The sequence below is a fragment of the Pelophylax lessonae genome, assembly GCF_965119305.1.
Source record: "Pelophylax lessonae genome assembly, chromosome: 1".
In the NCBI taxonomy this organism is placed as follows: Eukaryota; Metazoa; Chordata; class Amphibia; order Anura; family Ranidae; genus Pelophylax; species Pelophylax lessonae.
The window spans coordinates 80,039,851-80,055,068 of NC_138768.1; positions in this window are offsets into that span (position 1 = coordinate 80,039,851).

Consider the following 15,218-nt stretch of genomic DNA (forward strand, 5'->3'; position numbering starts at 1 on the left):
TTAGAGTGATGAGTCCAACATCTTTATATAAAGGCAGAACTCCATGATCATACATTGGTTGCTATATCCTTTGTTGGAATAAAGTTAAAATTCAGCTGCACCTGCAATTGAATCAGCATCAAACTAAGCAAAAGCTTTATTTTATGGTGACACCAAGGTTGCTGTATTGTTAAAGAAAAACTTTACTTAGGTCACAAAACATATGATAGCATATACTGTACAATTGCTACACAAACCATTTGTATTGTTTGTTTTTTATCAGTTTTATAGAATTTCGCTGACTTTGTACATATACAGTATACTGTACACAGAACATACAGAATAGAGACATCCATTTGACATTAAAGGATCGGAGAATGGCATACAGACACATTTTTGTAAAAAACTAGTTACAAAGGGTAACTCCATATTCTTCATATGTAACAAGCTTGATGAGTTCTGCACAGGCATTTTACATATAGAGGTATAAGACCTTGTATAGGAGTATAGAATACAATGCCATACCTTATGGGAAGGGGAAAAGTTAGGGAATGATGGGGAGCTTTTCAGCATATCACACTTCAGCCAGGCGGACCAAATCTTCTCAATTTTTTTAGGTAGGACAATATAAGTGACTTACATATGGTTAACCACGTTAACCAATGGTTTCCATTGTGGCAAAGTAGGAGGGTCTGGTGGTTTTCAACTTAAGAGAATGTTTTTTTTCAAGCCCAAAAAAACGAATATAATAAAGAGCTGGGTTTCTCTTGGCAGCTCTACACCATCCATCAGACTCAAAAAGAAAATTGCTGGGTCAGCCATCAACACTATGCCCACTCTGTCATCTATGGCAGTAATAACATGTCACCAATAGTTTCTAATTATGAGACAAGACCACATTATATGTAGGAATGATCCAGGTTCTGTCCAGCTTTAATGACAGAAGGGATCAGCTGTGTTATAGATTGTGGATAGCTTAAGAAAGGTATAGTACACCCCGTGTAAAGTTTTTTGTTGAATAAACAATGTTTGATAAAGATCATCTGGGATACATTGGTATTTAGTAAGTTTTCCAATGCCTTACTCTCCAATGTGGGGGTAACCATTTTGTAATTTAATGTTATTAAGAGTTACCATTCCATTTTAAACAGCACGCGCTGTAATTGAAAAATAATGTAAAATAAAATGTAATATAATATGGCAACCTGGAGGTGTTCTGTACTTCACTGAGTTTTCCAAACCTTTTTTTTCTCCATGTGCTCAACACTGCAAAATGATTCAGTCTGAATTTAGCATGCTTTGGACAGAGTTCAGAAGACAGGGATTCCAGAGAGCCTCCCTAATAGCAGGATCAGGTGCAGAAGCATCCAATACTCCCAAGCAAATTTGCCATCCTTGGTACAGCGATTGATGCAACCAATCTGGCATTTTACTGGCTGATTGAAAAAACTTGTAGCCAATTTTAGGCTGGTGTACATAGGCAAATGCAGTATGCATCCAGGAACATTCAGCTTGCATTTAAGATGCTTTAGATGCTTCTGAGTATCATCTGAGTACCTTCCTTTTGCTTTAGACCATCTTCTATGCTGCACTAAGCTGCTATTGCAATCTCATTGACTTGTATGAAGAGAAAAGCTTTCATGGTGCAAACAAAACTCTGTGTATTGAACAATAGAGAAAAGTTGGTATTTTTCCAAGAAAACTCTGTCAAATTTAGCCTGGTAATGCCATGCTTACAGTATCTTGGGATTTTTTAATACTCATCACACACCTTCAAGTGAACATATAATATATATATAAATATCTGATGCTATCTCTTGGGTGCCCATCATGTACCCTCCAGCTTTCCTTTTGTGGCTCACCTTGTCCTTGGCTGGGTCCACCATCTTTCGGGCATCTGTCCACTTTGCAGAGCAGAACGGTGCCGCTGCTGAAATGGTCTCTGCACTGAAATAGATAGTACTGTCAGACAGAGTAGCCGAGTACTGGTTGTTTTTCTGCAGTCATGACACCATTGCTGAGTTTTTTTTTGGCGCCACGGACCCCAGTGTCGGATGTTTTTGCAGTCACTAACGCCAATGATGATTCCAATTTTCTCTTCCATGTGCCAATGCAGGTACATTGTAATTAAATGCAGCAATAGATACAATGTATCTCAACACATGAAAATGTGCTGGTATTGTGTGGCCCTCTGGAACTGCTGGGGGCCGTACTTGAGACCCCCTGTTACTTTCAACTTGACCACCACTAATATATAAATGTTAATAATAACAATCTCGCAGAGTACTCCCCCTGACAACAAATCTGCTTTCCTCCTTATGATGGAGCCATCCTTGGTCAAGCAGTTTCTAGAGTCAGCATCATCTTTCTGAAAGACGACACAATCATATAAATCCTGGGGACTATTTAGTTTTTGGCTGATAATGTCATTCTTTCAGCTTAGGCAAAGTAACTTGTATGAGGCTCAAGAACAGCTTTGTATTAATAAAAAGTAGACCTTTTTTTTAAAAGGGTATACTGTTGCTGTATGCTTTGACATCAGGAATGTATAAATGCAGACTTGTAAAAGTAGTGAAAGGTCCACTTTAAATATTTTACCCTTGTGCTGGAATTAGGGAACAATCTCAAGTAATCTCATTGTTCCAAGATGGCTGCTCGACACCTTCCTGTTTGCTCCTAGGTTGTTTTTTATTTTGTCCTCTTCTGATGATCTTGCTCACAGCTGTGTCTCCATGTTGTAAGCAGATGTTTTATCTAAGAAATTTAGAATCAAGAGGCATCTTCTGAAATGGGCCCCCGTCTATCAATGTAGCAATGTCAAATAGAGACTAAAAATAAATCCCTCATGCAGGCCTGGTGAGCTATGAGTGCAGAGACTACATAAATATTCCTCAGCCAGGCTCTGCCGGCAGTGACTTAGACACAAGGCATGAAATACAAACGCCTCTGTCCTATCTCATGTGTGTTTATATGGACGTCAATAGCTGGCAGAAGACCTGGAGATTCCTTTAGAATATAACTTGCTGTATTCAGTGATCTCTCAAGTGGCACATATTTTCACAATTTACAAACACTCTGCTGATCTCTGGAGAGCAGCAATGAGGGAGAAGAGCAAGGGTGACCTTTCTCTTTATGAGACACACTGAAAGCAGATAACTTCTTGCAAAGTGTGTTACAGGGAACTTGTAATAATCAAAATATTGGACCCGCCGTTGCTGATTGTATTTAACATTTCATACGGTCATCTAGTTCTTGGATATATTGACTAACATATGATCTGGAACAAAGATGAAGCCAGTAAAATCTGAAAATGCATTTTGCATGCTTGTCGCTTGCTTTAGGTCAGTGCGTTAACAGGGCATTAATTCACCGTCCGCAATGCCAGGCTGACCAAGGGCCCCTCCATTATCCTCCTGCTCAGGAATGAGATAGGGTACACACACGTGTAACATGTAAAAACTCCATCTCCTTTAATCATTAACATTCTCCATGCCCGAGACCCACCTCTAGAAATCAAGGACTGTCCTTACATTCAGCCTTTTATTTCCGTTTTACTATAGCAGAAGCAAAATGAACAGTTCTTGGTCAACACGCCCTTCACCTCTGCCTTTCTGTCACAACATCAATAATTCTGCACAGTTCCAGTCCAACATTAACATAAGAAATTCTTCTATTCTCCTCCCTGTAGGACCCATAGGTGGGTTCTCCAATTGAGTCTGTTCTGAGCCTACCCCATAGGGTTTACTTCCTAAAGCTTTAAGCTTAAAGGTAGCCTTCTCCCATCACCCTCTGCCTTAGGTTCTTCCGGCTGGGGGGAGGGGTCTTTCTTAAAAGGGTAGTAAGACTTACTTATAGGTGGCTCACTGGGTATTAAAGCTGAAGTATATGTAACCTATTGCACCTACAGTAAAAAAAAGAAAGCATACCATTTATTTTCAAGGATTTTAAGTCCTTCCTTTTCTCTGGAGGCAGCAGAGGGCAGTCCCAACTTCTGCACTAAACGACGCGCATGTAATGTATTTTGAGTTCCATTCAGTGCATTAATACTGTGAGCTCAGGCTACATGATGACACCTCCCAGGGAATATGTCCATGGGCTCAGAAGAAGTAAGTCTAATGATACTGACTGTTTTTCAACCCAGAAAACTTGGGCCTACCAAAACATCTGGAAGAAGTGGCTGCAGGGACCAGTCTTTACAGCCGGGAGGGAGCCTACATAGCATTGGGTAAGTGCTTTTTGTGACTCTCTTTACCTAAACAAGCTTTTAACCCCTAAGGGAGCCCCAGAGTAACAGAGCATTTTATTTTCCCTAAAGATTGGCTTTAGGAGAAATAATGGGTGCAATAATTTGGACAGCAGTGACTATTATAATGTCCTCCTTTTAAAATGAACATGTGAAATTAGAAACATAAAAGCTGCCAATGCTGACTTGTTTTTTTTTTTTTTTTCAGCTAAAAACAGAATGAATAGGCAATAGTAACATATGGTGTTTCCACCAATAATTGCTTTCACATGTTCACTTTAACCACTTCCGGGCCGCTCACTGTGTATTTACATCGCTACTTTGACGGTAGGGATGATCGAACGATTCGGGTCAACCATCGGTTCTACCCGAACAGTGGGTGTTCGAAATTCGGCCTAATTCCGAACTTTTTGCTGTAAAAGTTCGGAACTCGGCCACCAGAACCGCCCAAAATGCAATGGGACAGGAACTGGGCTTTAAAAGCCCATGATTGGCCCAGAAACATCAGTAAAATGTGATTGGAGTGACTACGGGGTCCAGAGACCAATCAGGAGTGAATAAACCCTCCATACGCCCCCCCAGTATATAACATAGCCCCGCCAAAACTCTAGCACTGTAATACAGAGGCTGTGGAAGAGAGTGGAAGCATTTGTGTTTCTCCTGCTGCTTGTAAAGCTCCAGTGTCATTTTGCAATTATTAGTGTGAGGAAAGGGATATACAGTGTAGTTAGGGTACTATATACCACTATAGTTAGATTCAAAAATCTAGTTTTTGTAGGGATAGCTTTATGTATCAGGGTGATCATAGTGTAGTTTAGGGTGACCTGACTCTGCCATGTCAGGGTGGCCGTAGTGTAGTTTAAGGTGAACTGACTCTGCCATGTCAGGGTGATCATAGTGTAGTTTAGGGGGAACTGACGCTGCCATGTCAGGGTGACCGTAGTGTAGTTCAGGGTGAACTGACTCTGCCATGTCAGGGTGACCGTAGTGTAGTTTAGGGTGAACTGACTCTGCCATGTCAGGGTGACCGTAGTGTAGTTTAGGGTGAACTGACTCTGCCATGTCAGGGTGACCGTAGTGTAGTTTAGGGTGAACTGACTCTGCCATGTCAGGGTGACCGTAGTGTAGTTTAGGGTGAACTGACTCTGCCATGTCAGGGTAACCATAGTGTAGTTTAGGGTGAACTGACTCTGCCATGTCAGGGTGACCGTAGTGTAGTTAAGGCTCAACTGACTCTGCCATGTCAGGGTGACTGAACTCTGCCATGTCACGGTGACCCCACTATGCAGATTCTGGGTTAGGGGTATACACATATATATATATATCAAAAACTACAATTTTTAAGAACTTTTTTTTGCCTGATTCATAGTCCCTGGGGCATGACCCAGAACCCTAGGCACTTTTTAGGGGCATTTATTGGGTTTTAGGGTTTCAAAATGGTGTTTTTTGATTTCAGAAGTTTGGGTCCCATTGATTTCAATGGGGTTCTGGAATCCGAAGCAAACTTTCGGGAAATTCGGGTGTTCTGGTCGAACCAAACTTTTCAAAAGTTCGATCATCCCTATTTGACGGTAAATCCTGGGGCTATGGCAGTAGATAGCTGTCATAACCCGGGTATTTTCTTACATGGCAGGCGGTCCGCATTAACATAAAAGTGGTCCCAGCAGAGGATTCTCGACAGGTTCACTTTAATAGGCAGCGGGAGAGGTGCACCCCCCTCCCGCCACTTCCCGGTCATTTTCCCCGCTTACCGGAGCTGTCGGTAGTGGAGAAAATTATCAGATTCCCTGTGTGGATGGGCAGGAAGTTGAGTAAGTGCAAGATGGGCCCCACCCAACTCTATGAACTTGGAGGAACAGAGGGACGTCAAACATTTTTTGTTTATTGCTGTTAAGTGTAAATGTGAGATCTGCGGTCTTTTTGACCCCAGATATCACATTAAAGAGGACCTGTCCTGCTTATTTATATTACAAAGGATGTTTACATTCCTTGTAATAGGAATAAAAGTGATCCAAAAATTTTGCAGGCTGCAAAAATCTAGCTGCAGGCGCCGGACCAACGTAGAGCTAAAGGAGTAAATCTGCGGCGGGCGGTCCTTAAGCGGTTATAAAAAGTGTAATTTTTTCCAAAAAATTGCGTTTGCAAGACCCCTGCGCAAAAAAGATGTGACATAAAGTATTATAAAGATCACCATTTTATTCTCTAGGGTCTCTGCTAAAAAAATATATATAATGTTTGGGGGTTCTAAGTAATTTTCTAGCAAAAAATAGTGATTTTAACTTGTAAACAACAAGTGTCAGACATAGGCCTGGTCCTTAGGTTGTTAAAGGGAGGACATTATAATAGCCAATGCTGTCCAAATTATTGCGACCATTATTTCTCCTAAAGCCAATCTCTAGTGATAGGGTAAATGCTTAGTTGCAGTTGGGCTGCCCCTGCACTGCAAGGTTTACCTGCTCATTTAAGTCTAAAGAATTTGTAAAAGCAGCTTTACTCATTCAATCTTCCTCTTCCCTTCATGTCCAATGCAGTGCTGTAGGCTCTGCATTGGACTTGATGATCATCATTAGAGGATCTGTGACTTCCGGAACATAGGGAAGAAGTGGCTGCGGAGACCAGTCTTTCAGCCTACAGGGGCATATCATCAGGTAGGTAAAAGTGCTTTTTGTGACCTTCTATACCTAAACAAGGTTTTACTCCAAGAGAGAATTTTTCCCGGGAGTTTAGGTGTCTTGAAACCTGCTTAAAACTCCAAATTCTGAATGCTACCATTTGCCATCCACCTCCACAGACATAATGGCTCTCAGCACCCTTCTTTATTTATATATTTTTTTCTAAATCTTAGAGTACTAAGGACCATCAAATTATAAAAAGTACTAAAGAAGGTAGTCTGTTCTTAACTGTCGGGTGTTAAGTAAAGAGGTATTAATTTTGAAATTGAAAAAGATATTTCAAAGTAAGGTGGTCAGATGTTACAATTGTGTGGCCAAATCTGGATGTGCGGCATTCTCTGACGATTATTTTAATCATGCGAAGGAAACAACCTGCTGGAGGTCATTTTGTAGGACTCTGGCAGTGCTTATCCTGTTCCTCTTTGCACAAAGGAGCTCATACCGGTCTTTCTGATGGGTTAAAGTGGTAGTATACTATACTATACTATACTATACTATTATATATTATAATGAAAAAAAAAAAAAAAACCCTGCAAGACAAAGGCATAATGAGCTAGTATGCATCACATACTAGCTCATTATGAAAAACTTACCTTAGAACGAAGCCCCGACACCGCTGTGGGAGCGGACATGATCCCTCGGCGTCTCTTCCAGGTTCGGCGGCTCCGGCGCTGTGAGTGGCCAGAGCCGCGATGACGTCACTCCCACGCATGCGCGGGAGTAATTTTCCGGCAATTTTCGGGAAGGAACTCTGAAGGTCCGCCCATAGACACACTTCTAAACCTCGTCAGCGGCTGCATGCAGTGGTAATATCTCCTAAACCGTGCAAGTTTAGGAGATATTAATTGTACCTACAGGTAAGCCTTATTATAGGCTTACCTGTAGTTAAAAGTAAAAAAAAGCGGTATAATACTGCTTTAAGGACCTTCTATGGCCCTGTCCAGCTCTCCTAGAGTCACTGCCTGTCTCCTGGAATACCCTCCATTCTCTTGAGACTGTGCTGGGAGACACCGCAAACATTCTGGCATTGGCATGTATTGATGTGCCATCCTGGAAGAGTTGGACTGCCTGTGAAACCTCTATAGGGTCCAGGTATCTCCTCATCCTACCAGTAGTGACACTGACCCTAGCCAAATGCAAAACTAGAGAAAAACAGTCAGAAAAGATGAGTAGGGAAAAAAAAGTCAGTGGCCTCCATCTGTAAAACTACTCCTGTTTTGGAGGTCATATCATTGATGTCCATCTAGTGCACCTGTTAATTTCATGAACACCAAAGCAGCTGATACTGATTAAAACCCCCCCCCCCTCTTCTACTTAACTGACCAGGAGTTTAATTGACTTGATGTTATACTCTGATTTAAAATTGTTCCTTTAATTTTTTTGAGCAGTGTATATAGAATAAATGTATAGATAGGTAGATTTACAACGTAGAAAGTAATTTACTCATCATTTTCAGGTAGGAAATTCATATAGCTTCCGTATAAGTGCCAGTTTCAGGCAAACTATCTCTAAAACATTTTACCTAGTTACCTTAAAGGTAATTTGTCAAAGCAAAAAAGATAGAATTTTCTATTGCTGGCTTGTTTTTAAAGATGCATGCTTCAGGTCTATTATGCTCATCTTTCCTTCCCAGCCTATTAAGTCACTGATTGGGAAGGTTCAGTCCTGCCCTGGATCCTCTCTGCTGTCAAAGACCCCCAGCATGGACGTAATAGCCTGTAAGCTTGGCTGAAAGCTCAGCTATGTAAGCTGCCAGGTCTGTGAATTCTCTATATTCCTATGGAAAATCCATTAAAGAGCGCATGATACAGAATTTCTGTGTCCTTCACGTGTTCATGGATTCTCCACAAGAATTTTTGGAGAATTCTCTCATGCTGATGACAGCTCTCAGTCTGTCAGATATGTGCCATGGGTGGGGAAAAAGTACCCCTGGGCATACAGGAATATCTAGCAGGGACCTTGCCATATTCAACTTAGTATGGAGAAATATATTATTTCAAACTTTTCTGTTTAACCAGTATCCAGGAGTGGGGCTACAGAAACCAAAGTGTGCCAGCCAAGGAAAGAAAACATTGACGTTTTTGTGATTCATCCAATACTCACATCCTAAGCAAATTAGTATGTAGGGCAGGGATGTGAACAAAAAAAAAAAAAAAAACCAAGAGTCACGATCCTCCGGGGTCCCCAACCTGTTCACTTTTCCTAATAAATAATTTGGCAACTTGTGCTGATGATTCATTTCCGAGATTGGAATTTTGGGTGGAAGGGAAATGAATCAGCAGCACATTTACAGTATATGCAGTTTTTTTTACTGTATTTAAATCTGGCTTCTTGTACTGACCTCTGGCATGAATATGCCTACAACACTTCACACCAGGTATGGTTATCATTAGGTTTTGTACCAGATATAAGCTTGTCTATGTATAATGATGTGGCAAAAGATACACTGAAGGTTCAGTATATGTTGCAATAAATATAGTTTGGCATACTGTGTGTTGGCACCAGATATACACTATACAAACCCCAAACCCGCTCAGCCACGTATTTATAGACCTTACTTTGTGCACTGGTGCGCAGTCATTTTGGAACAGTAAGGGGACATTCCCAAACTGTTCCCACAAAGTTGGGAGCATGAAATTGTCAAGAATGTCTTGGTATGCTGATGCCTTAAGTGTTCTCTTTACTGGAACTAAGGGGCAAAGCCCAACTCCTGAAGAACAACCCCACACCATATTTCCCCCTCTGCCAAATGATTTGGACCAGTGCATAAAGCAAGGTCCATACAGACATGGATGAGCTAGTTTGGGGTGGAGGAACTTGACTGGCCTGCACAGAGTCCTGACCTCAACCTGATAGAAAACCTTTGGGATGAATTAGAGAGCAGACTGCGAGCCAGGCCTTCTATCCAACATCAGTGCCTGACCTCACAAATGTGCTTCTGGAAGAATGGTCAAACATTCCCATAGACACACTCATAAACCTTGCGGACAGCCTTCCCAGAAGAGTTGAAGCTGTTGTAGCTGCAAAGGGTGGGCCAACTCAATATTGAATCCTATGGACTAAGACTGGGATGCCATTAAAGTTCATGTGCATGTAAAGGCAGGAGTTCCAATACTTTTGGTAATATAGTGTATATTTATTACCTCTTTCACCTGACATGATTCTGTACATAATATTTTTAGAAACAGACAGGGTCGGGACGGGACATTTGTTTTGACATTAAACATGACATGTTAGATTTACAGCAGATCCAAGCTTAAATGATATCCATGTTTTTCATTTTGGTTAGATTAGTGAATTGTTAAAGTGGTTGTAAACCCTTACATATACCACTGAAGTGACTAGCCTCAAGTGATACACAGAGAAGGCAGAGGGTGGGGATCTGATGTCACACACTTTAAAGCATAAAGCTGAGTGTAATCTGAGACATGAGTGGACTGAATGGGCACACCCCGCTCTACGCTGTCTCTACAAAAGAGAGAGGAGAGAGCAGATAAGAACAAAACTATGTGCTTTAGATTGAGGCTAGTATACACTATAGAGGGATATGCTTTTTTCGGTTTTCATTTCAGAGCTTTCCAACCACTTTAAAACCACTTTTTTGTCATCTGCCATCCCATTTGAAATATTTCCCTTCACTTCCTGTCCTGTAGACACACCAGTTAGTGAGAGGAAAAAATCAGAAGTGAGGTAAATCCCAGACAGTGGTCACGGGAACACGTGTACCCACTTGAGATTTTCCTCTATGCCTGTTCTAACTTGAAAATGTGTATTTTTCCTGTTTTCTTAGTCCCTGTTTGTGGTCAACAGGAAACGGGAAACTCAGATAGCAGAAAAATCCAAAATAGTTTCCAACCCCGCCCTGACCACTCAAAACTCAAAATGTAAAATTTGACTGTCTAACATGGATTCATTAGCAGGCAGTTATTAAGATAAAACAATATATAACTCCTGAGAAAAAAGCACAGCATTTCCTCAGGGCCTGAGCAATCTCTATTCTTTGATCCTCACAGAAACCTACCAAGACTATGACTTCAGAGGCAATGCCTGCCCATTCCTGCCTTTGATAGGTGTATCATATGGTGTTATCAAGGGGCAGGGCCTAAATATTTCTATCATAGCTCAATAATAGTTTGCATCTTCACCAATATAGTGGCTGCCTTGCACCGATACAGAACTGAGAAGTGAACTATAAGTTGGCTTGGGCAAAACAGCAACTGCAAAATGCTTATTGTCAGTGCTACATCACCCACAGATGACTTGTCTTACACTTTTCAAAAGGCAAGGCTTGCTTGAGTCAAGGTTCACTTTAAAAGCAAAAATAACTCTGTACTTTACATTGTGCTTTGTCTTCCCACATGACACCAACCTTTTAAACTTACAGTAATGGTAAATAACATCCAACATCTTAACAGAAAGTCTGCACTTCCCATAAAACATACTTTGATGTGAGACTTTCATTAACATCAATAGCACAATGATCAATTCCTTCCCTCATGCCAAGGTGCCAGGTGTAATCCTGGATTCTGATCTCTCCTTTCACTCCCACATCCAGTTTCAATTCAAATATTGCCACCTTTACCTTTGTAACATCTCCAAATTATGTCCCTTCTTAACCAGCACGCGCCTTGACTACTGCAACTCTCACCTTGTTGGCCACATGTTACACAAGCTATCCATTCCCTTCAGTTTATCATAAATGCTGCTGCCAGACTAATCCACCTCACCAATCCTTTAGTGTCTGCCGCCCTTCTCTGCCAGTCCTTCCACTGGCTTCTGTTCGCCCATATAAAAATTCAAATGACTAACATACCAAGCCATCCACAACTCTGCCCTGGGCTAAATTGCCAACTTTGTCTCAAAAATTACCCAAACCATCTTCAACACTCCTCCCAAGACCCTTGAAGACCCATCTTATCCGGGAAATCTATCCTGCTTCATTCCAACAACTGAGCTTTTACTATCTCTATTAACTTATTGCCTCACAGCTACTACCTTTTGCATCATTTGCCCCTCCCTTTTAGACTGTAAATACTCATGAGCAGGGCCCACCTAATCTTGTTTTGAATTTTTTTGTAATTGCCCTATCTCCTTTCATTTTATGTAAAGCAAAGTTTGAACTGTTGACGCCATATAAATCCTGTATTATTAGAGTAATGAAACCAAAGATGATTTGAAAAGAGTAAAGCCTCGTACACACGCACAGATTGTTGGCCGACCGATCGGCCGTCTTTTGTCCAGTGTTTGTTAGTTGAAATGTGGACTTTTGTTGGCCAACAAAAAACAACTTCAGAAGTGATGTCATGTGATGGGTGACTTTCCGTGTGTTTTTACTTCTCTGAGCATGCCCAGTCTTGCTCATCTGATTTTTGTCTGCCGAAATCTGTACTGACTGAGGAACAATCGGCCGTTCTGTTGTTGGCCAACAAAAATTTTATAGCATGCACAACAGATTTTTTTCGGACGAAAAGTCGCAGTTGGTTGTCGGAAGCATCATACTAACAAGCCTACAATCGGCCGATCAGACGTTGGCCGACAATTTACGGCCAACAATCTGTGCGTGTGTACGGGGCTTAAGAAAGTGTTTGAACCCGTCAGGTCATTACTGCTTATGTGTCCTGGCTAGGGAGATTTTCCTTCTCTATATATCCCGATGATCATTACTGCAACAGAAATCGATGAGAAATCCAAAATGTAAGTTGTTATCAGCACCAGAAGTGAGGGTTTCAACTAGCAATTCCCTCTCACTTTGTAGAGAAATTCTTCCACTTTCTGCTGCACCTCCGGGGTGCAAAGTGTAGGGAAATCAGTCAACAAAACAGACAGCAAAAGATAAACCTTTAGCTTTTCCTTTGATGTGATCAGTGCCTATTTTTCCAAATATCCCTCCATTAAGTGGGAAATACAATCCTTTTTCCAAAAAAGATATTTGGCAAAAACAAAGTCTGTTTTGCCAAAACACAACTTTCTGATTACAATATCAGAATATCAGTTGTATTACCGCTTACTTTTAAAATTGACCATTTAAAAAAAAAAAAAAACAAACACCAAAAGAATGATAGAAATGAGTTTTATTTCATAAAAAGTTAAAAAATGAATATAGTACAAAAATAAAGTTTGTAGAGAACTTTGGTTGCATAACACAAAAGAACCAAGACAACAAAGGTATGTGAAATTTTAACATTCAGATAAGCAAATGGTTACAGCTTTATACCATTTTTGGAGGAAAACCATCACAAACTTTACCCTTTTTTTCCAATAAAAGCTAGAATCAGAAATGCACAACCATCTGTCGGATGTTAAAAAAATAATAAAACTTTTGGAATAAAGACTGTTTAAATTGTGTACTAAAATGTTCATAAAAATACTAAAATGTTGCAATTTGTGTCAGTTTTGTAAATTTTTATTTGCCAATTTTTAGTTATTTATTTTTAATAGTTTTGTAATTTGTGCCTTAAAAAAAGAAATACATTTTTTATATCTTTTGTATGTTTAGGCTATTTCTAAATCCCACTGTCAAAAACAATTAACATGACAGATGGGGTAAAACCAGAACTATGCAATTCCATCTTTATACTACAAAAAGTTGTATCAGTAGCATTGACTGATGAGAGTTCTGTAAAAGGGTTCAGTGGAGCAGTTCATTTAATATCTGTCAGCTAGAGATGTATACTGCTGACTGGATGGAGTCACATTGTTCTGTGTCTACACTGCACTCTAGACAGTGTATAGTGACCAAGTTAGCAACAAATGCATGGGAGGTTATTTAAAGTTCTGTACTGTCTTCTGCTGCTGCTCAAGGTGAGGAGTTCCGTGACATGGACAGACCCTGTTTAAGGACCACTCACTAATCTTAAATACAGATTCAGTTAGAACCGCCAATGAATATGCAAAGTTTTTGAATAGATAATATAGGATATGTAAAGGGAATGTATAGTGTTTTTCTTGCACACTTTAAAAACTTCCAGATCAATAGCTTTCTCAAACTTATTATACATCTCTGCCGTTAACTTTAACTAGGGACCACAAAAAGTCAGGATACAAAAACCGCTAAATGACTCCAGGATCACACCTACCCCCTCTTCCAGCAGAGACAGGACCTTCTAGCCAATCCAGCTACAAACAAGCCACCTACAAGCATGCAGGCAGTGCTAGACTTTCTATCTAGAAAGACCAGCAGTTTGTGCAAATATTTATGAATGCACTGACCACGTTCACACTGGGGCGACGCTACTTGCCGGGGCGACCTCACAGGTCGCGGTGCGCAGCTCGCACCGCGACCTCGGAGCGGCCGGCATGGACTTCATATCATTGAAGTCAATGCAGGTCGCTCCAGGTCGCCCCAAAGAAGCTCCGGACCCTTTTTCTAAGTCGGAGTGACTTGTGTCGCTCCTATTAGAACGGGTCCACAGCTACTCTATGGCAGGCGACCTGTCAGGCAACCAGGTCGCCTGACAGGTCGCCCCAGTGTGAACGGAGTAAATTAGATGTTTATGTGTAAAGATTATATAAAGAAATAAACACATTTTTAAAAAGATGTCAATTTTGAACTGTCAAATAAAAAAAATTACCATAAAGCATTAAGCTTTCCCTTTTAAATATCGTATAGCTGGAGCTCATATTTTCTAACACACAAAGGGTCCATGCACACCGGCATAAAAATCGCTGTCTTTACAGGAGTTTTGTGTTTTGCCCGTAAAAGCGGCTCAATGTTATCCAATGCACATTAGGACCTTTAAAGGCATATTTTAGTCTCAGCGCTTAAAAGCAGGAAAATAACCCTTCTGGTTTGTGTTTTTGATTGGAGTTTTCTGGCAGAAAAACACTAAACGCACCTAAACATGTGTACTAAAAAATTCTCTATATGAGTCAAGTGAACTGGCATTTTTTTAAGCCCAGTGTGCGTGGAGCCTAACAGTCATTTTGATAGATGCCTACAATGGCAGCTATCAGCCAAAGGATGTCCATTTGATAGATGCCTACAATGGCAACTATCAACCAAAGGATGTCCATTTGATAGATGCCTACAATGGCAGCTATCAGCCAAAGGATGTCCATCAAAGTTGACCAAATATCAAAAATCCCACTTTCTGTTTTCTTTGAACTGTCTAGCTTAAGTCAAGTTAACTTTTAAAGTTTAAAGAATGTAACCCTTGTGTACATATAAAACCTACATTAAAACCCACAGTTGATAGGCAGTGCACACATGTCCAAATACAAGGCCAAGCATTTTAGAACCACATTATTTCCACATATTTTTGTAAAGGGAATTGGTACAAAAAACAGGATCTGGGTCATATCTACGTATTTAACTCGTAAAAATA